General features: G+C 50.5%; 1 protein-coding gene and 1 long non-coding RNA gene across 7 annotated transcripts in view; one reads left to right on the forward strand and one right to left on the reverse strand.

The window, feature by feature from the left end:
* Positions 1-20,364, reverse strand: part of Ksr1 (kinase suppressor of ras 1) — a 145,392-nt gene that overhangs the window by 70,887 nt on the left and 54,141 nt on the right. The gene's annotated exons all lie outside the window — the stretch shown is intronic.
* LOC106146490 lies at positions 9,178-19,007 on the forward strand. Its single transcript, XR_001230938.1, has 2 exons — positions 9,178-9,347; positions 17,976-19,007. It is a non-coding gene; the product is annotated as an uncharacterized LOC106146490 (long non-coding RNA).

Here is a 20,364-nt window from a genome sequence, read left to right on the forward strand (position 1 = left end):
AGATGATTCCTGGCTCCAAACCAGCACTAAATTCATTAAAATGAGCCAAACCCTTGCCAGGTACCTGTGCCCTCCCTTTTCAAGACCCCAGCATGCTTTGCAGAGTGAAGCACCTGGATGCCCACCCCACTCACCCATCCCTTTCCTCTTGATTTACTGTCTTCCAGCAGGCAGTTATGGTTTTTAGACCAGCCTCCAGCTCCCCAGCATCCACAAGACCCTGCCTCCTTCCTCTCAGGTAAGCAGCAGCACCACACTCTTAAACGGATGCTTACAAGAGTCTTACTAGTGCCAAGTCCCTGTCCATGCTGTCCCAAATTCCTGGAAGTCAACAAAGCTCCTGAGACTTACTCCATCCTTCCCTGAGACTTACTCCACCCTCCCCTTAATGGTCCTCAAAGCAGCTGCGCCTTGCCCACCACTGGCAGCCCTGCTCAGGCCTCAGAGATGTTCCACCTCCTACCTCCTCTCGAAGCTGGAGTGTGCTTCTGAGGATTTCCTGCCAACCCAGCCAGTTAAGCAGTCTGGCCCCACTGCCACGGCCAACTTGTTGCAAAGTGATTTCTGGGAATATAAGGAGGCCTCTGGAGGTATATTACAGTGCAGCTGAAGAGTCCACACACAGCACAGGCTGGCCACGGCACTCAGCTCCAAGGCCACCAGAGGCAAGACTGGGCTCAGGGCACTCCCAAGCTCTCAAGGTACCCAGAGGGACTGACATTATTGAGCAACAGAGGGGCAGAGTGGGAGAGTGCTAGGCACAGTGAGGCAAGGAGACAGCACAAGCAACCTCAGCCCCACGCAGGGCATTTCGCAACAGCCATCCCTTCCAGCCTGTCCTGCACCCGATCTTCTGGGGAAGCTGCCAGACGAGTGCATCTGTGCAGAGACAACCTCCCCGCCAAGCCTCCCACCAGCAATCCTGCCTTGACGTCAAAGCCAGAGTCGGGGAACTTCAAACACAAACAAACAAGTCTGCCTCAGACCACAAGTGGAGATGTTCCCAAGGAGGCCAGGGGTGAGGGCAGTCACAGCTGGGAAGGCGAGGCTTCCCGCCTGGCCCTGGGCTTCCCGCCCTGCCCTGCCCACCCAGGGCTGAACTCTGGGCCTGCTGAAGATGGCTGCAATGGGAGGTTCAGCTGCAGGCTGACACAAACCAGATTACCTTGCCCGTGGGTGTGAGTGCCCATCACCGGGGCTGGCACAGCAGTGGGTATGGCAGGCCCTGCCCGGAAGCACTGGCAACTCTTCTGTCCAATTAGCACCCTCATTAGATAACATCACCCATTCTAATCACCCTGGGACTAAGTACTGCACAGTAATCCAGGAAAGGAGAGCAGTGAGTTAGAGGTACTCGCAGCCTCCTGGGGAGCTTGGAGCACGAGCCAGGCAGGGTGAACAGCCAAGGGCTGGACTGTTCTCAGTGACACCTGCTGACCCAACATACCCTCCAGAGGCTGTGAGCCTTACCAGGACTTTTAAGAGGCGGGCGCCTGCCTGACTTCATACCCTGAGCATCCACCTCCGAAGCCAAAAAGGTGTGCTCTTGACAAAGCAGCCTCTGTCTTGAAAAGCTCATAGACGATCAGCCTTAAGTCTGCCTTTCAAGTTTTGTTTCTAGCTTCATTTCAATACTACAAGCCCAGCATCACTGCCGCCACCGCCGCCACACCAATACATCCTCAACATCAGCGGTCCTTGGGGGCCGGGAGACAAATCAGACTAAATGCTGCGGAAGTGAGACACACTATCCCCTTAAATTCCCTGAGTCTGAAGTGAGGTCACAGGGTAAGGAGAGAAGCACATCTAGCCATCATTCATTCATTCAATCAGCAATCAAGAAACACCCTCCTGGTGCCAGGCACTGTCAGGCAAGCAACATGGTCCATAGCTTGAGGAAATCACAAAAGTAAGGGCAACAGGTGTGTCCACAGAGGTGCCTGCCCGAGAAAAATGGAAAACCAAGGGGACTCGGGTGTCAGGGCCACAGGTGTGGTGCTGCTCACAAAGCAGGTCCTTCACTGACACAGCCTGGGTCCTAGGCCAAACATTTTGCATGCCTGTCTGAATTCAGCAGCCCCACAGGACGCAGCCATGGAGCCAGTTTACCTTCCAACCCCTCAGTTCTCATGGGAGACCCTGGAGAATCCGTGACCATGCACACTGCCAGGGACCTGGTGTGAACTCCCCAGGAGAAGCCGCACCTAATAGCAAAGATGGACATGGGCTCTACCGGTGGGCCCAGTCCCTTACCTGTCCTTAAGACCTGCTCCCCTGAGAGGCTGGGCTCGGGAAGGTGAGGTACTTAAGACTCACTCATCTCACAGAGGGTGCTCGATGGTGCAGAGATAAAAACAATCCCTTCCCAAGAACATGTTTCCTCAGCACCTCGGGCCATCATGGAAAAGGATGAAGGGCCGTTCAAGGGCTGCCCAGGAGTCAAGAGCAGGTAAGAATCTGGGATGCCACGGGTCCACTAATGCAATGGCAAACAACCTCGCGGTGACGATGGCTGCCCATTAACCAGCTAATACCCACGCTGGGCTTCTTCCTCTCTCACAGAGCCCAGTTTGGTCTGGGGTGGCACTGTCTGGTGATAAACTAGGCCGAGCAAGAGCTTCTCGGCCCTGTCTTCATACTACATCCCCTGAACCTCAACCTCAGAGATTCCCACGCACCTGACCTGGGTGAGCCAGTCCCCACTTCCAGCTTCCCGATGGGTCACAGCTCTGGTGAGTGAGGCACAAGGGTGTGTCTGCTGGGGAACTGCAGAGAAGGAGGGAGACAGTCTCTGAGGCTGCCTGCCAGGCCCTGCCCCCTGTGAAGAAGGACCAGCTACAGCCAACCATCTCGCAACCATTGAAACAGCCAAGAGTTGCCCAGGGAACCACTGCAGCCAACCTTACATGCGCCAAACCAACACACATGGGCCACCAACTCCAGACTTCTTAACGGAGGAGAAACGCAAAGGCCTATTTAAGTTGCATCTTCTACAGCTTACAACAAAAGGTCCTTTCTAACATTTATTAAGTCCACACTATTACAATCTTCCTCCTGAGGCTAATGTTTCTTTGGCTTCCAGAAAGTCTACAAGATAGCAAAGAAGGTAACTAACCCTTCATTCTTGGAGTCATATGTCATCCAAAAGCATTCTTCCAAAACTACTCCCAAATTTTGAGAAGCAATTTATTTTTTATGAAGTCCATTTATGAATCTTTTTGCTTAGTTTATGCTTTTTATCACCAAAGGAATCTTTGCCAAGTTGACATCCACAAAGTTATCCTCCTAGGTTCTGGGAGTTTCATGGTATTATCTTTGTGGTTTAGGTCTATGATCCACCTTTGAGTTAACTGTTTTAGTCCAGGACTGTTTTTACCACAACTGTAGGTTGTTTATATATATATTTATATATATATTGGGCATTCCCACATGCCAGGTGCAGTGCTATGCATTCTATGTGTATTATCTCCTCTAATACCCACACTCTAATTTCATTTCCCACATGAGGAAATAAGCTGAGAACACCATATACCCTAAACAGAGCACACTCACATGCTCTAATCCAGTGGTGGTGACTATGACACATGTGCTATGTGTTTTGCTTTTAAGACGACAGATGTTAATGTATGAATTGTTTTTTCTAAACTAAAACCTCAGCACTCAGGTTTAATTGTAATGTTGACACTTTGCAATAAGTAAGTGGGTTTGGGGTTGCTCTCCCCTAAAAGGTTCACCATCACTGCTCTTTCTATTCGTAGTTACCCTCAAGTCTGTGATACAGGGCCTAGAGTACAAACAGACATTAACATAACTGAAGACCCAGAGAGATAAGAGATCCTTACTGTTCTACCCTGCCTGCTATGGTCATGGCTGCGTGCTTGGAACACCATGTCCCACTGCACCCTTGTTCATAAAAGATTCCTGATAACTGTAACTCAACTTCCAGGAGCGCACACAGTGGGTGTAGGGACAGTGGGTGGCAGGAGCCGTTCTCCCCCACTGGGCAGTCTGAGGATCACCAAAGGCTATGACAGAACCATAGGAGACTAAGCAAAATTTTGGGGGTGGCGTGGCTGGGATCCTGAGACGGTGCCAGAGAGAAGGTAATCCCTAAGGCACTGGGATGACCAGGGGTTGTGGCATGTGTACAGAAGGAAAGAGGTAGGGAAGGCATGCCAGGTGGGGGGCACAGCATGGGCAAGGACCAGAGTCTGGAAAGAACTTTATTTTTAAAGGGGATAGAGAGTAGCTAGGGATTACAGGGATGGAGGACAGGGAGAACAAAGTCAGCCGGAGGCCAACACCAGCTCAGGCAGTCCTGAAACATTCCAGAAAGTTCCAGAACATCGTGGAAGGCTACACAAAGGCATCTACACTCAATCTTGCAGGCGTGGGGAGGGAAGCACTAAAAGAAATGTGATCAGATTTGCATTCTTGAACAGTCATCAATCTGGAAACCATGTGGAGGACAGACTGAAGTGGGTGTGGAGAAAAGAGAAACAGGAAAATCAATTAGGAAGGCATCGCAATTCAGCAGATGACAAGAACAAGAGGTAATCTGGTTAGTGGCAGTGTGGGTAAAAAGGAAGGAGCAGAGCATATTCAAGAGATGTTTTATAGCATTTTTACTATCAAGACAAGACTTTACTTCTTGCTTGTCCAGGGAATTTTTGGCATCCCAGCATCCTGGAATGCAGGAAGCTAAAGCTCTGACTTTCTCTAGCAAATGAGACAACCACAAAGAGCCCTGTTTGTTGCTTGATTGGCTAGAATTTGGCACTCAGTAAAGGGAGGAGATCACTGGCTAAAAGACTACATAGCTGGGCATACACAGCCACGGCAGCAAACAGCCTGGGCTTCTGAGTGCCATACCTGCCAGACCTCTTAGGCAGAGCGGACCCTACACTTGGCTAGAGCAAGTCACTGCTCTGACAGGGTCATCTCCAACTCCTCCCTGTAGTCCCAGAGTTGCTGCATCTGCTAGAGTGGCCAGCCAGAGGGAGGGGGGATCCCAAATTAATCAGAAAGGTGATGGAGACTAGTCAGAGGGACCTCAGTTCAAATCTTACCCCCCACCTAAGGGACAATGGGCAAATGAATACAATGTCTCTGGGCCTTGATTTCTCTGTTGAAAATAAGAGGAAAAGATCAGCTCCAAAAGATCACAGAGCAGACAATTCCTATCTTCTTTCTTTGCAGCCTTCATCATCAGAAAGGCCATGCCTTTGACAGCAGACAGGGAGATCAGGGGAACTTTTAAGTGGTGAACATCTGGGTGAAAAGTCTCAACTATTATCTGTTTGTGTAAATGAGGAAAGTAATCAGCTCTCTGGAAACAAGTAATAGGGGGGCAGATCAGCACCCCACCCCATTCAGGACCGGCTGTGCACCCCAAGGGCGACCCTCTGACACTGAACCACCAAGCTGTGCTTCGAATCAAATCAAAGTGATCTATGATGACAAGACCATCCGTCCCTGCTGCAAAGCACAGCAGCACCATGACTATGCTTTGGACACCCGGTCACAGCACCTCACACAGGGTCACAGCAGCTCACAGCTGACTGAGCACTTGAGGAACACAGCATCTCATTTGATCCTCATCAAAAACTTGTTGGTACTAATATCATCTCCACTGTAGAGACAGAAACCAAGGTTCACGGGTGAAGGAAGCCGCACGCGCTATAGCACCAGCTTCATCCCCCCACCACCCACCAGCCAGAAATCCACGACTTCAGGGTCATAGATTAAAATGCCCAGTCCCAGCAGGGTCCCTGTGGGGAGGAGGGCTGGGGCTCTTCTCAAGGACACCTCACCTCTTCTGTTTCAGAAGGGATCTCAGAAGGCCATTCAACTAGCCGTGCCCTTCTCCTTTATACAACTTTCAAAGCTCTTTTCCCAAGGACCATTTTATCTGGGTAGTGCAAGGTAAGGGAATATGGATATTTTAAAAAAGAAAAGGCAGACCTAAAACCCAGCAATGGAAGGCAATGTCAGCTCTGGGACAGGGAAAGAGAGTAAGATCACCCTCTGTAACAAGCAGCCAGCAGCCCAAAGACTGCAGGTTCTCTCTGAGGTCCCAGGCACCTCGGCTGACACAGCTGTAACTGGGCTCATGTCACCAACACAATCACCAGCAGGGAAGAGAAAGGGCTCAGAGAGGACGCCTCTGCTGAGCAACCCCAGGAGCACCAGCCAGAGACATTAAGGGAGGGACAGTCAATCAGATGCTCGGCTGAGAGTCCAGCAGACCTAGGTTCACACCGCAGCTCTGCCACTGACTAGCTGCCTTGATAGAGTAAGCTACGCAGCCTCTGGATGCCTCAGTTTCCTCACCTGTGAATGGGGGAAGACAGACACAAAAGTGCTTAGCACCAGACCCAGCAGACTGTTAACACTCATCATCAGCTACCTCTATCAGGAAAATTCCAAAGCCAGGTATCTGTGAAGGCAGTTAAAAGTCAGACTTGTTTACCGTGGTAAGATTCGTAAACCAGGCATGGTGGCGCCCACCTGTAATCCCAGCACTCAGGAGGCTGAGGCAGGGGGATCGCTGCGAGTTTGAGACCAGCCTGGGCTACAAAGTGAGCTCAAGGCCAGCCTGAACTGCATAGCAAGACCCTATCTCAAAAAGACAAAAAAATGAATAGGATTCTTAATGCAGGGCACATTTACATGACAATTCCTAAGGTACCCGTTTGTTCTCACAATACAAACACAAGCAAGGCAGGCATGGCAGGACCTCACTGGCCTTGGAGCTCTTTTCTGGACCTCACACATTCCAGGGAGGCCAAGAACAGGTCAACTGCCAAGCCACACCGTGCATCATGAACTCCATGAGTGGCCTGAGCAAGCTACGGAGGGGCTCACAGCCTGAGGAAGTAAGTGAGGGAGGAGACCTGGGCCACAGGTTGGAACAGGAGCTGCTCTCCAGGCCTGGGGCAGCGGTGACACAATTTAAAGATACACAGAGACATGCATGTGCACACAGTCTCCCAGGCCAGACACGCTCAACCTGGCAGAGGGGGGACCCATTAAAAAAAAACACAACAGAGAGGCAGCAGGCCACCAACCTCCCAAGAAATCAACTGACCACAGAATCGATTAAGTGCCACGTGACCTCCCTGAATAGATGCATTGGGAGGCACTTACTGTGTGCCAGGCCAGTGCTGGGCATCCCAGTCAGAGTATCTTCCTTTATAAATATGAACCCAGAGGTCAGCGCACCAAGCTAGCACCACCCAGCCAGTCTATGTCAGAGCCCACACACACACCAGACCCTGTGCTGCCTGGAGACCACCCTGCCCCAAACTCCAGGCTCAGAGGTGAACCCTTCCTGCTGTGCTCCACCCCATTAATGCAGTACATAAACCCAGGCAGGTGCCCACGAGCTGCTCTGCCACCGGACCAGGAGGTAGCCAGAACTTTCCAGAAGGCCTGGGGCCAGCAGACCTGGGAGAAAACCTACCAGCCTCAGTCCGTCCCCTCCCTCAGCAGAGAGTGGACTCTGACTCGGGCCTGCAAGCCACATCCCTCTCCTTCCTACCGATTGCGATTAAGAACCACAGCCAGGCCTATTATTAGTTCCTCGATCACAAGGGCTCTGTCTCGGCCTTCTGAGGTGACAGTGCACAGCAGAGACTGACACACACTCTTGCGTAACACCCGGTTTCGCTCACACTCAGACCTGAGACAAAGCAAGCAGCAGGTGCAGTGTCCCAGGGCACACCGCGGCCAGCGTGTCCCAACGGGACAGCCCATACCTCAAGCCACGCTCCACCAGGCAGGACAGCACATGCCTCACGTTCCCATTCCCCAGTGACCCAGATACAGTGCTCCCATTAACACTCCAGGTGGAGGCCAGCTCACCTGCACTGAGGGAAAACCAGGGGAACCCCAAAGGGCTTTGCAACTCCTGCTCTCCAGTCTGCAGAGCTGGCCCCAACCGAGGACCAAGATAGCCAGCCGGGGCTCCTGGCAGGCCTGGACCCCCTGAAATATCTTTAAATCCTAGAATGTTCTAAGACGAGAAAGGCTTCCAAAGTTATCTCACACCAATAGGTAAATAACTGTGAGGAAACTGAGACCCAGGTGGGGCAGCAACTTGGTCCACCTCACACAGAGAGTCAAAATGCAATGTGAGGACAGACCCTGGGTCCCTGGCTCCTGTCCAGCGCCCTTCCCCTTACTGGAAGGCAGGGGTCCCAGGTTCAAACTGCTATCTGAGCCAACGGTGTCACTGGTCTGTCAGTTAACTATTTTTATTTAGCAAGCCAGGGACTATTTTAAGAAATGTGTAATTGCTAACTCATTTCATCCAAGGTCAGAGCTATTACAATTCCCACATAGGGGTGAAAGACCCAGAGAAAAAGTAACTGTCGAGGTAGGATGTAAACCTGGCCAATCACCCCACAGTCCCCCTCAGGAGAGATGCTGGTTCTAGGCTGCGGCCCCTGGAGCATCCACAGGCCCTGAGCAGGGCAGAAGCCAAGCCCGGGCAGCTGCCATCTCAGTGGCCCCTGTTAGTGGATGTTTTGTCCTAAAGTTCCCCAATAACACAGAGCGGGTTTCCCAGGAAGGGGCCGAGTCTGCCACCTGGCAGAAAATGGAGCCTGGTGCTCACTGTGATCAGTCCCTACAGGGGCCTGGAGTATGTGACCAGAGCCACCTCTCCGTCTTCAGCTCACTGTCAGGAAAGAGACCTGGCCACCGGCTCGGCCTCCCCTGGCCTGCGGCATGCGCAGCCCCGGCCTGTGAGGAGAGGAGGGACAGGCAGGATGCAACCACACATGGCATGATTCTGCACGCCTGTGTGCGGTCCCCTCGAGGCTCGAGAACTCGGGTTTTCTTCCTGAAAAAGGAAGCCATTTCTCAATATGTTGCTACATACTGATACTGAGAAACACGAAGCAAGAGGCTAGCGGGGCACAGGCCCCAAAGAGAGGTGAGGGAGGGGACAGGGCGGCTATGGGGGCTCAGCTAAAGAAACAGCAAGGAAACAGGGCATATAAACTTGTCCATCCCACAGCTGTTTACAAGAATGACACAGGGAAACCACCCAAGGTCCTGAACAATAGAAGCACAGCTAAGTGGGTTACGGTAAAACCACTTAATAAAGTATTACAAAACCACTGAACACGTTTACAAAAACACAGCAAGTTCTCTGACTTGTTCTTTTGAATGACAAAGACAGAACAAGAGAACTGCATGGCAGATGGCTACAACTATGTAGGGGGAAAAGAAAACCCTTGAACAATCTTTACCTAGAAAACATGTCTGGGGAAAAAAAATAATAAACACCCTGCAGAAATGTCAACCATGAGTGAGCTGAGTGGGAAGGCTACACACAGGTAATCGTTTTCTTTCTCCTATTTTTCTGTGTTCTGAATGTTCCCTAATTACCATGTACTGCTTTTATAAGACCATTACGCTAATGATACATTTTAAACTGTCAAAGAGGCGGTGATTCTCTTCCAGCAGGGCAGAGAGGTCGGGTGGCCTGCCACCAATGTCCTACTTGAAGGACAGCTGTGCTCGGCCCACATCTGGCCTTCCCACCACAACTGGCCTCCGTGGTTACTCACCTGCCCTGCTGGCTCTGGGGGTACAGCAGGACCTCACTGGCTCAGAAGGGAAAGAGGAGGGCAGGAAGAAAACAAGGGGATAAAACAGCATTAGACTCCCTTTGCTGAAGTGTGAGATGTTTTCTAATTCGGTTTTCTTTTTTAAGAACAGTATGTGTCCATCTGTCCGTCCATTCCGGAGTATAGAGTACCAACCGGTTATCCAGCGTAGTGCTATGCCTGATCCAGGGACACAAGACATGAGTAAGACCATTTCCAAACCTAAAGACCTGGGCTAGGGATTTAGCTCAGTGGCACAGCGCCTACCTGGCAAGCGCAAGGTCGTGAGTTCGATTCCCGGTACCAGGGGAAAAAAAAAAAAAAACAACCCTAAAGACCTTGGATTCCAGAGGGAACCAAGGGTGTGGAGCTACAGTGCAAAGGGGTGTTTGAGAAAGGAGGCTGTTGTGGAAATTCAGAGTGAAATTAACACACCCACCAGGGAAAACAGTGGTGTCAGGAAAGGGCGCATGCCACAGGTGAGCTTTATACTGGGTGCTGAGGAACCGATGGGATTCAAGGAAAATGGGCTGCTCATCTCAAAAGAAAGTTACAGATGCAAGCAACCGTCACACATCTCTCCACAGTACTGACGAACACGGAAATACACAGTGAAAATAAACGGGCAGAGACTTGCAGTGACACTGGCAGGGTGGGACACTGAGCGGCCTCCCTGGACCGTGGCTCAGGCGCTCGATGCCATCACAGAAGCTGAGTGGCACAGCCTTGCAGCCAGCAACTCCGAAGCCTGAGGTGACTCCCAGAAGTGCAATTTAAGATAGCCAACCATGGGGAAGTAGGTAACTACATGCTGGTGTGTCTGTGACTTAACTATGAGGCAACTGAAAGAAAGTCCCATCTGAGAAGGACAACGACAGGAGACAATGTCCATGACAGTACACACATCAAGCTAACAACTCAGGATAAGAAAGCTGCATGCCATTTTGACTTTAAAGGATGTTTTTACCTTTTTGTATTTTCTACAAAATGTCCCATTTTTATAACCGTAAAAGCAATGCTACTTAGAATGACAAAGTACTAACGAGAGCTTTGGTGGAAGGAGAAGCAGGCACTGTAGGTTTAGAAAAAAGACAGGTGAGACCTGAAGCGGCGCACACCTGTCATCCCTGCACTCTGACAAGCTGAGGTAGGAGGTTTCCAAGTTCAAGCTCTTCCTGGGCAACTTAGCAAGACCCTGTCTCAAAATAAAAGACTTTAAAAGGCTGGGGACACAGTTTGAGGCGAAGGCCCTGGATTCATCCCAGTACCACCAAAAAAAAGACGAGGAAGGAAAGAGAAAAACAGAAGAGGCCAGAAGGAAAGAGTAACGCAGCTCAGGTCTGTGCTGTGGAGAAGAAACAGCCAAACTTTGGGGTTAGAACTTGGTTCAAATCCCAAGTCCTCGGTTTTGTGATCTTTAACAAATTACAGAGCTCCCTTGAGGGCAGAAGAGTCCGTGTATTAACTCCTACCAAGCAACCTGATACACCAGCCCAGCGTCCATTAACTCTTTTAGGAGTTAATGAAATCAGAGCCCGTTCTATTGACCAATATAGCATAATCCATCCTGGATGTACCCGGGTGAGATAGTAAGAATATTCATTTTTAAGATACACCATCTAGCCAGGTGTGGTGGCACACGCCTGTAATCCCAGCACTCTGGAGGCTGAGGCAGGAAGATCGCTGCAAGTTCAAGGCCAGCCTGGGCTACAAAGTGAGCTCAAGGCTAACCTGAACTGCACAGTGAGACCCTGTCTCAAAAAGAGAAAAAATAAATAAATAAAAAATTAAAAAGATACACCATCTATGTCCTAATATCATGTTGGAGGAACGAAGTTGTGTTGCATAAAGACATTGTACAATGCACCCCAATTTCTGAAATACTGAACTATGAAATATATCCAAAAATCGAGAAAACATGAACTTACCTCTTCTAAAGGTGGTAACAATCAGGATAAAGCATCTGATCAACGCCCAGATGTCAGCATTGTTCTCACACTTCTAGGGTCTGATCCGTGCCCACAGAGGACCCACAGTCAGGGGCAACCCGGGGCAGACCCGTGAGGCGGCACCTTCCATGGAGAGGGCTCTGGAGCACACGGTGCTGCGCCCGCAGCTCGGCCTGGCACCTCCCCGTGAGTCTGTGCACCTTGCCATGCAACCTGGGGTGTCCCTCGCCCCACCGCCTCATCCTCTCGCAGCTGAAAAGTGCACCAGGAACACCAAGGTCAGCTGCCCCAAGCAAAAGAGGCTGCACCTCAGAAAAGCTAAAGATTTAGCAAGAATGCTTCGGGAAGGAGAAATACAAGCTCAGCAACCAAACTGGAACCCATCGAGAGCCGCACCCCCTGCTAATGCTAGGCTTTGGCAAACGCTGGGAGACAAACCCTTAGAGAGGGAAACAGGAGACTCCGCTCACGCCCTAACTAAAGATAATCACAGCGGCTAATCCGTACCGTGGTTCTCATCATGGGCCAGGCGCGGTTCCAGGCGCTTTGCGTATGGTAACTCATCTATCCTTCCAATAGAGGAAGATGTACAGAGAGAGAAATGAGCTCACCGAGGTCAGAGCCAGAACCCGCCCATACAACGCCTTTGCACAGGGAGAAAAAAGCGCGGCCTTACACGGGCCACACGCCTGGCAATGGGGGTGGCCTGGGCCTCAGAAGCCTCTCACCCCTTGACAGCAAGAGGCTGGTGAAAGGCAGAGGTGTGATCTGAACGCAGCCCACCTCGCTCCCAAGTGACAAATAGTAAATGGCCTGAAAGTTCACGAAAGCCGAAATACACAGATGGGAGTGCCTGAGCATGCCCGTTCTGGTGCCCAGAGTGACCAGATGTTCAGCTACGGTGGGAAATTCCGTCACCATCGCCAGCCGGGGTATTGCTGAGTCCCACCCTTCTCTGCTACTTAAGACACAATACACCCTCTTGAACGTCACCCACCCTGGCCCCACAGTCCCTTGCCCTTTCCTGACCCCCAGCCTTCGGACCGGGGATTCTGACCAACCTGTGTTTCCTCACGCCTGTACCTGCTACGGAGGAAACTCACTGAGAGTCCTGGTTTTAAGCTTCCTTTGGCTAAGCAGCTCTCCACACACTCCGACCTAACTCTTTCTCAGGTGCCAGGGCAGTGGAGGCCACAAGCCTGAACCCCTCCGGTCACCCCAGCAAGGGGGTGGGGGCTCACACCTGACCCAAAGAAACACTTTCCTTCCTGCTCCCCTTCTCCGTCCCTCAACCCCAAAGGTCTTGAGACACCTGCAGTGTGCGTGTCCCCAGGTCGGCGTCCTCACTCCGGCCTCATCCTGCTTGGCCTCACTGAGGCACCTGGCAGCTTCCCAGTTCTCCTTCTACCCTTGGGGCACACAGCAGCCTCCTCCCCAGGCCTCCAGATCAGAAACCCGAAGCCCTAGCCCTCTAAAGAGCTCTATACCCAGCAGCCCTCCAACTCCCAAGTGCCTGGCTGGCCCACATGGCCCAGGCATTTCCAACTCAACAGATCTGAGTCTAATTCATTCTCTCATCTTTCAACATCTCCAAGCCTCCCAATTCCCATTCACCTTTCTTCCTAACAGAACGCTGATGTTCAGCTGGCCTAGTTCCACCCTCCCTTGCAGTGTGGTGTAGTTCTGTGACTAACATCTGAAAAACAACATGTCATCAGAACTGCCATAAAATGATTTCAAAAGGAATAAAGGACACTTCCTTCTCCAGCCTGTCATCATCCTACCGCCTGGTAAGATGATTTGATGGCTTCTGCTCCAACAGCCATCTTGGAACCTGAGGACAAGGGATGACAGAAGGATGAGCTGGAAGGAATCTGACTTCCCAATGACTGTGGACCTACCACACCAACTTTAGGGTTCCTACCTCCAGACTTCTTTAGTGCACGAGAAAAAGTAACTTTGCTTGAGCTACTGTTATTTGAGCCTCATTTCTAATACAGAAACAATATTCTATCCAAATAGATCTCCTTTTGCATCCCTTGTCTTGGTCAATAACAACGTTCCCTACCAGTAAATCCCCCTGCTCTTTATTTGCTAACTTTCCCCACTAGATTATAAGGAATTTGACGTCAGGAGCATGGCTCTCATTTTCTTTAAATAAAATATTCCAAGCAGACAAATTTGGTACCCTTCCTGTCTAGGAATTCATATTTTTTGCAAGCCAGGCATGGTGGCTCACACCTGCAATCCTACCACTCGGGAGGCTGAGGCAGGAAGATTACCTCAAGTTCAAGGCCAGACTTGGCTACATAATGAGTTCAAGTCCAGCCTGAATTACAGAGTAAGATCTTGTCTCAAAAAAAAAAAAAAATTGTATTTTTTGCTACATGGTTTTGTTTGTTCGTCTTACACGACTACTTTCTACTAATCTTTTTCTTAAATGTAGGTGGGCCAATTCTCAAAAGGAAAATGTAGCACTTATTGATATATTTACCAGCCCACAGGCATTTAGGTTGCCTCCAGCTTTTCATAATCACAGGAAACGCTCCAATGCACATCTCTGTCTGTTTATGCTTGAGCAACCGCATGGAAGTTTTTCCAGTACCAACACTAGAAGTAAAATTTCTGGGGGTGTAGAGGATGCATCCTCAGCTTTACCAGATACAGGGAACAGCCTGTTGGTTGTTGTACCAACCCACACCCCCGGGTCCATGGGAGCAAGATGCCCCTCCTGGGCAGGGCTGCACTGATTTCTGAACCCCCATAACGGCAGCAGGATGCACCTTGTGTTCCCAACCCTCTGAACGAGCTCCCGCAGAAACACAGGCATCCCTTCAGCCTGAACTGCCCTCCCCGGCCATTACGTGAGGGTGGACAGCCCTGCAAAAGGTGATCAAGCTGGCCACAGACTCAGAGCAGCTGCATGTGTCACTCTCGGCACACAGCGTCTCCCTGCCGCTGGGAAACAGACTCTGCCCCACCACCACCACCACATGCCCACAGCACTCGGGGATAAATCAGTCCTTCGCATCCACCACCCCTCCAGCTCACTCACATCGCACCCACCCTCTCAAGCCTCCCCAAATACCACACGAAGACATTTGAAGGTGTCAGATTCTCTCCAAAGCCCCCCCTCTTCTTACACAGCACGCAGGCTTCCAAAGCAGCGTCTCCTGATAAAGGAAAGTCCCAGGCAGAGAGAAAGGCCAACTTGTTTATTTCCAAACACAAGGCTGATCCCAGCTGTGACATGCATACTAGAATTGCTCACAGCCCTACAAAAGCCAGCTGGGCGGCAGGCTGGGGAGGGGGCTGGAGCAGCACGGATCTCATCAGAGGAGGATCTGAGGCTGTTTATTTTTAGGTAAGCCAGCATGGCCAGGATCAAGTTCACAGCCCCTGCCCGGCCCAGTTTTCCTAACTATGCCTGGCCGCTATTTTTCAACTGAATGTGTTTCAGATGCAGAGGGCAGCTGCCTCCACCCACGGGACCAGGGGCTCGGAGAGAGGCAGACTCTCCTCCAGCTTAGGACTCACGGCCTGGCACCCACCCTCCAGCGCCACAACATTTACCGGACACTGGCTCTGTCCAGGCGCTAGTGCGTGACAATGGCCCTAACCAGGAACTGGCCCTCTGAAGCAGAGAGAAAAACAAAGGCTTGTGACGCTATGCAAGAAGTCACAAGGGTGAATAATGTGCGAGACAGGGCTGGGGGTAGAGTTCAGTGGTGGGCCACTTGCCTGGTGTGGCTCTGGCTGTGATCCCCAGCACTGTGAAAATGAGTGAGGGAGTAAGGGAATGAATGAATGAATGAATAAATGGTGCACAGCACAGAAAGGAGCACAGAGGGCAGGAAGATTAACCGCTAATGAAGCTTGGTCCCCTCACCCTCACGGGTGCTAAACAGAACTCTTATTAACAGCATACTCCCAAAGGCCGTCCTTCCCTCAGACAGTGCCCACGGGAAGTAACACACTCTGGAAGGAAAGCCTCGCGCTGCACAGCAAGGGACCCGGGGTCCCGACCTGACCCACCGCTGTGAGAGCACCTCTGTCAACTCATCGTCCTTCTTACGGACAAGCTGAAGGGTAGGAACGAGCAGCTCCAAATGATCCTTTCAGCGCTGGCTCGGGCACCCGAGCCAAGGTTCTCAAGCCTGGCTGTGGACCAGGGTCACCAGGAGGGCGGATAAACAAAGATTCCCAGCCAGGCCCCACCCAGAAATACAGTCACTTGCTCTGGGTTTTAAACACTGGTATGTCTGAAAAGCACCCCAGGTGATTCAGACGTGCACACGGGGTTAAGAATCAGCATCCTGAACAACGTCCCTGGTGGTGGCAGCCACCAGGGCCTGACAGTTGGGAATCCTATCTTACAGACAGGCTCCAGACCTCCCTTGACAAGAAGCAAACCAAGTTTGCAGGGGTGTAGTGACTTCCAGAAGACGCCCATGAAGAAGACAGGGAATCACAGCATCTCCCAAGCCCGCCGGGTCTCCCTGCCCGCAGCCTGTCAGCTCCCCCGTTGGGGAGCTTGCTTGCTCCTTTTGTCCATGAGGAGAATGGCAGTAGAACCACAGGGTGCAGGGGGCGTCCTCCGTCTTCCGCTGGACAGGAGGCCCCCTTCCCTCTGGAAAAAAGAGGTCAGCAGGAGCTGGGACCGAGGGGCCCTGGGAAACGTGCGCGGGCACAGCCTGGCCTCCCTGTCCAGCCAAGCGAGCCTCTCAGGGACCTCTTTTGGGCAACGGAGCAGAAGAACAACGGTCCACTGTGACGCCCTGCAGGGAAAAGGCAGCGGAGACAAGGAGACTCTGGGGTCAGCAGCATTATTAGCATTTCATGTATTTATTTATTTCCATTTTATCTAATAAATACTTCAGCGGGTACAGCGCTTGCTATGTGTTTGAAGCCCTTAACTTTCCCAAGTTAACATCCTAGGAGGAGAAAAAAAACTAACTCTCCCCTCTCCACTAGGACATAAACCATCCACAATGTTTACCTACCGCATGCTACTACCATCCACCCTGTAACAAGACACTCCCACTCCCCTGTGCTAGGGGTTAAGCCTCTGCCACTGAGCTACGCCCCCACCTCTTTTAAATTTTATTTTGAAACAAGGTCCTGCTAAGTTGCCCAGGCTGGCCTCAAACTTGCCATCCCTCTGCCTCAGCCTCCAGATTAGCTGAGACTGTAAGCGGGCACCACGCCTGGCTAAGCCGATTTGTTAAAGTCTTCACCCACTGGAAATGAGATGCTGTCCAAGGCTCGGAGTTCCCTGCCTCATTTATGTCTGGATCAAGAACATCTGGCCTGATGTGGAGGCACACGGCCGGTCTCAGGGATGACTGAATCAATGAATGAATAAATCAATCATTTGAACTGTTTGCCTGCTTTAGCTTAAAATGCTTCCTCTTCCTTAAATATGTTCCTGTCTATTTCTGAATCTTCTCATCATCACGACTTGTGAAACCCACACTCACACAGCATGAGACCCAGCTGCAATTCACTCAGCCTTTCATCTTACAAAGGCAGGTTTGATACACACAAGTGGGCCAGGGGGGATTCCTGAAAATCATCTGGCAAAAATCCATCAGTCTTTTAATTCTTCAGGGCAGTAGTGGTGAACCTGTGGTGCTGTTTTTATCACTGAAAGCTCTAAAATTTTTTAGGTTCACCATCACCACTTTAGGATCTTCCTAAATCTAGTTTTTAAGAAAAAAACGAAAGCTGGGTGTGGTGGTGCACGCCTGTAATCCCAGCACTAGGGAGGCTGAGACAGGAGGATCGTTGCAAGTTCGAGACCAGCCTGGGCTACAGAGTGAGCTCAAGGCCAGCCTGAACTGCATAGCGAGACCCTGGCTCAAAAAGACTTAAAAAAAAAAAAAAAAGAACGCATATTTGACAACATTTGTGATTTATTGTTCAATAAAAACTGAAGCAGATTATAGTGCAGGAAGTCCAGAATGGTCTGACAAGCATATTCATTCTTTATGTATATGTGTATGCCAGGGCAAGGGGAAGGGGTTAAGAAGGTAGGTTTTGATTTTGTTTTCTTAGGACAGGGTCTTATTATGTGGTCCAGCTTGGCCTTGAACTCACTATGTAGCCTACGCTGGCCTCAAACTCACAGTGATCCTCCTGCCTCAGCATCCCAATTGCCAGGATTATAGGTGTGTGCCACCACGCCCAGCAAGAACCATTTTTAAAATTTACATTTTTTTCAATTTTTCCATAATGAACATATACAAGTTTTACAATCAGCTATAAAAAGTATAGAACGGAGGAAAGAAGGCAGAGAGGGAGACTTCACTCTGCAGCAAGAAGAGGGAATTAGGGCAAAAGCAATTGAGACATCTGTTTTGATTCCCCAGCACCGTCCCAATAACACATTTATCTCTGTCCTCAGGTCAATACAGCTCAGAATGGCCTCTTTCCAAACACTTTCCCAGCGCAACCTGATCCCAAACTAGACACACTCCCATCGAGGACGATGATGAAAACGATGCCGAAGACAGCAGCCTTCTTACGCAGTCCTCCTGGGCCAGGCCCGGCTCCATTAACGCGTCCTCGTTTACTTCTCACGGTGACTATGAGGCAATCATTACCTCCGCACAGGCAAAAGAACAGACACAGAAAGGAGGTACCTTGCCCAAAGGCACGTAACCACACTTTCTTGATTTTCTCCTCTTGCTGCTGCTGGTAAGGAACAGAACCAGGTTTTCTCCCTGCTGCACTTGGCTCTGCGTTACCAGAGACAGGCGGGGTAAAAACCAGGGGCGCCGACGGTGACAGGAAACTTAGCATTAGGTCAGCCATGTCAAACCCATGGTCCGGCATAGCTCTGATCAGGGATTATGATTGAAAACTCCCTCCCCTCTCTTAAGCATCTATAAAATAACTAATTCTCTTATCCAAACGGCCAGGAGAGACGAGATGCTCTGAAGGGCTCCGCCTGACCTAAAGGAGTCATGCATGCGTTCTCCCTCGCCTCGTCCCTCAGTCTCTGTGCGTTTCTAACCCTCCTCCCATCCATGGGCCACAGAAGGCAGGCATTTGAAGGTGAAAACTTCAAGAGATCAGCGAGGCATGGCGGCACCTGCCTATAACCCCAGCTACTAGGGGGGGCTCAGGCAGGAGGATCCCAAGTTTCAAGGTAGTGTAGGCAACTCAGGGAGACCTTCTTCACACACACAAAAAAAGAATCATGCATCTAGAGTCACACGCACAGAAACCACAAGAAGTAACAGCGACGATGGAAGAAGTGGACATTTATAAAACAAACTGTTCAAAGAGCAGCAGCTTCTGGGGCAAAAGCAACCGCACAACACACGCTTCAACGGAGCTAGAGATTCCCAGCCATGGGGCAAAGGTGGTTAAATGTTTAGAAGGAATCATAGGTGCTGTTTTTAACTAATTAAAATTCATTTTGGCACTTCTAGGAATAACTATCACTTACCAAGGAAATTAACTTTTTATTTGTCTTTTTTTTTTTTTTTTGAGATAGGGTCTCGCTATGCAGTTCAGGCTGGCCTCGAGCTCACTTTGTAGCACAGGCTGGTCTCAAACTCCTCGCAGCAATCCTCCTGCCTCAGCCTTCTGAGTGCTGGGATTACAGGCATGCGCCACCACGCCCGGCTGGAAATTAACTTTATGTAAAACAATTTGTTCCCTTATCATGTTACCCAGTGAGCCCCGGCACCTGCTGCAGTTGTCTCTCCTGTCCTTGCTCTACTTCCTTACCTTTGGAGAGTCCTGATTTTGTTCAAGTAACAATATGCTTGGCTCCCGGGTTGCCTTTAACCAGTGGTTGCCACCCAATCCAGTTTTTAGCCAATGAGATGAGAAGGGAAGTCTGTGCTTGGTCCTTCCAAGGAAGGACAATATCCTCATTAAAAGGATATTGGGCGTCTGGCAAAAATCAACATCTTAACTGGAATGCAGATGTGAAGCCTAAAGATAGAGCAGCCATCTTAACAGCATGAGGCTATGTGCTAGATAATAAAGCCAAAAGACAGCAGGGAACATGGAGCCTTGGGACCACCTACCACTGAAATGCTGAAATGCTTTTGTCATGAGAAAAACACAGTAACTCCTTCTTTAACCCAGTGTTATATGAATTCTGAAATACGAAGCCACAGGAACTCTAAGTGACATATCAATATCACATTATAATTTCAGGATGATAAACATCACTTCTAACATCTTAAGTTTCCTGAAGTCACCTATGTTGTTGTGTTCATCTTTGGGGTACCCCAATAAATGCGGGCTGCCTAACCGTTATTTACTGGGTGCCTGCCTAGCTGCTGCATGTGGCAAAATGCCATTACTTGCTATTGTGTCTTTGCTAAGCTGGCTTGCTTTGCAACTTGGAATTTTGCTGGGAAACAAAGAGTGCTTTATAGCGAAGGCGTTAGTGCCACAATGGGACCTTTCTGCTTTGATTATGAAAACACATTAAGAGCTTAGCTGCACAGCACGCAGTGGCCAGGAGACTGGGCTGAGGCATGCGCCTCCCTGACCACTCTGCACTCCACATGCCGGACAGGTGCCAGGGCCACTCAGAGGAGACACTGAGGCAGACACCAATGCCAAAGAGCATGGGACGCCCAGAACCCCCAGAGGTCTACGATGTATAGGCTGCTCCCCACTCCACTGCCGGACGCCCTCCGCACCAGCTTCTATCACTTGCCTCCCACCACTCAAGGGCTCCACCCACAGCCACCATAAGGATGTGTCCCCTCCCCCACACCTGGCCTGGGGGTGTGTCCTCAGGGGGAGCTCAGAGACAACCCAGA

Source organism: Chinchilla lanigera, unplaced genomic scaffold, assembly GCF_000276665.1.
Source record: "Chinchilla lanigera isolate Chin_1 unplaced genomic scaffold, ChiLan1.0 scaffold00080, whole genome shotgun sequence".
Taxonomy (NCBI): domain Eukaryota; kingdom Metazoa; phylum Chordata; class Mammalia; order Rodentia; family Chinchillidae; genus Chinchilla; species Chinchilla lanigera.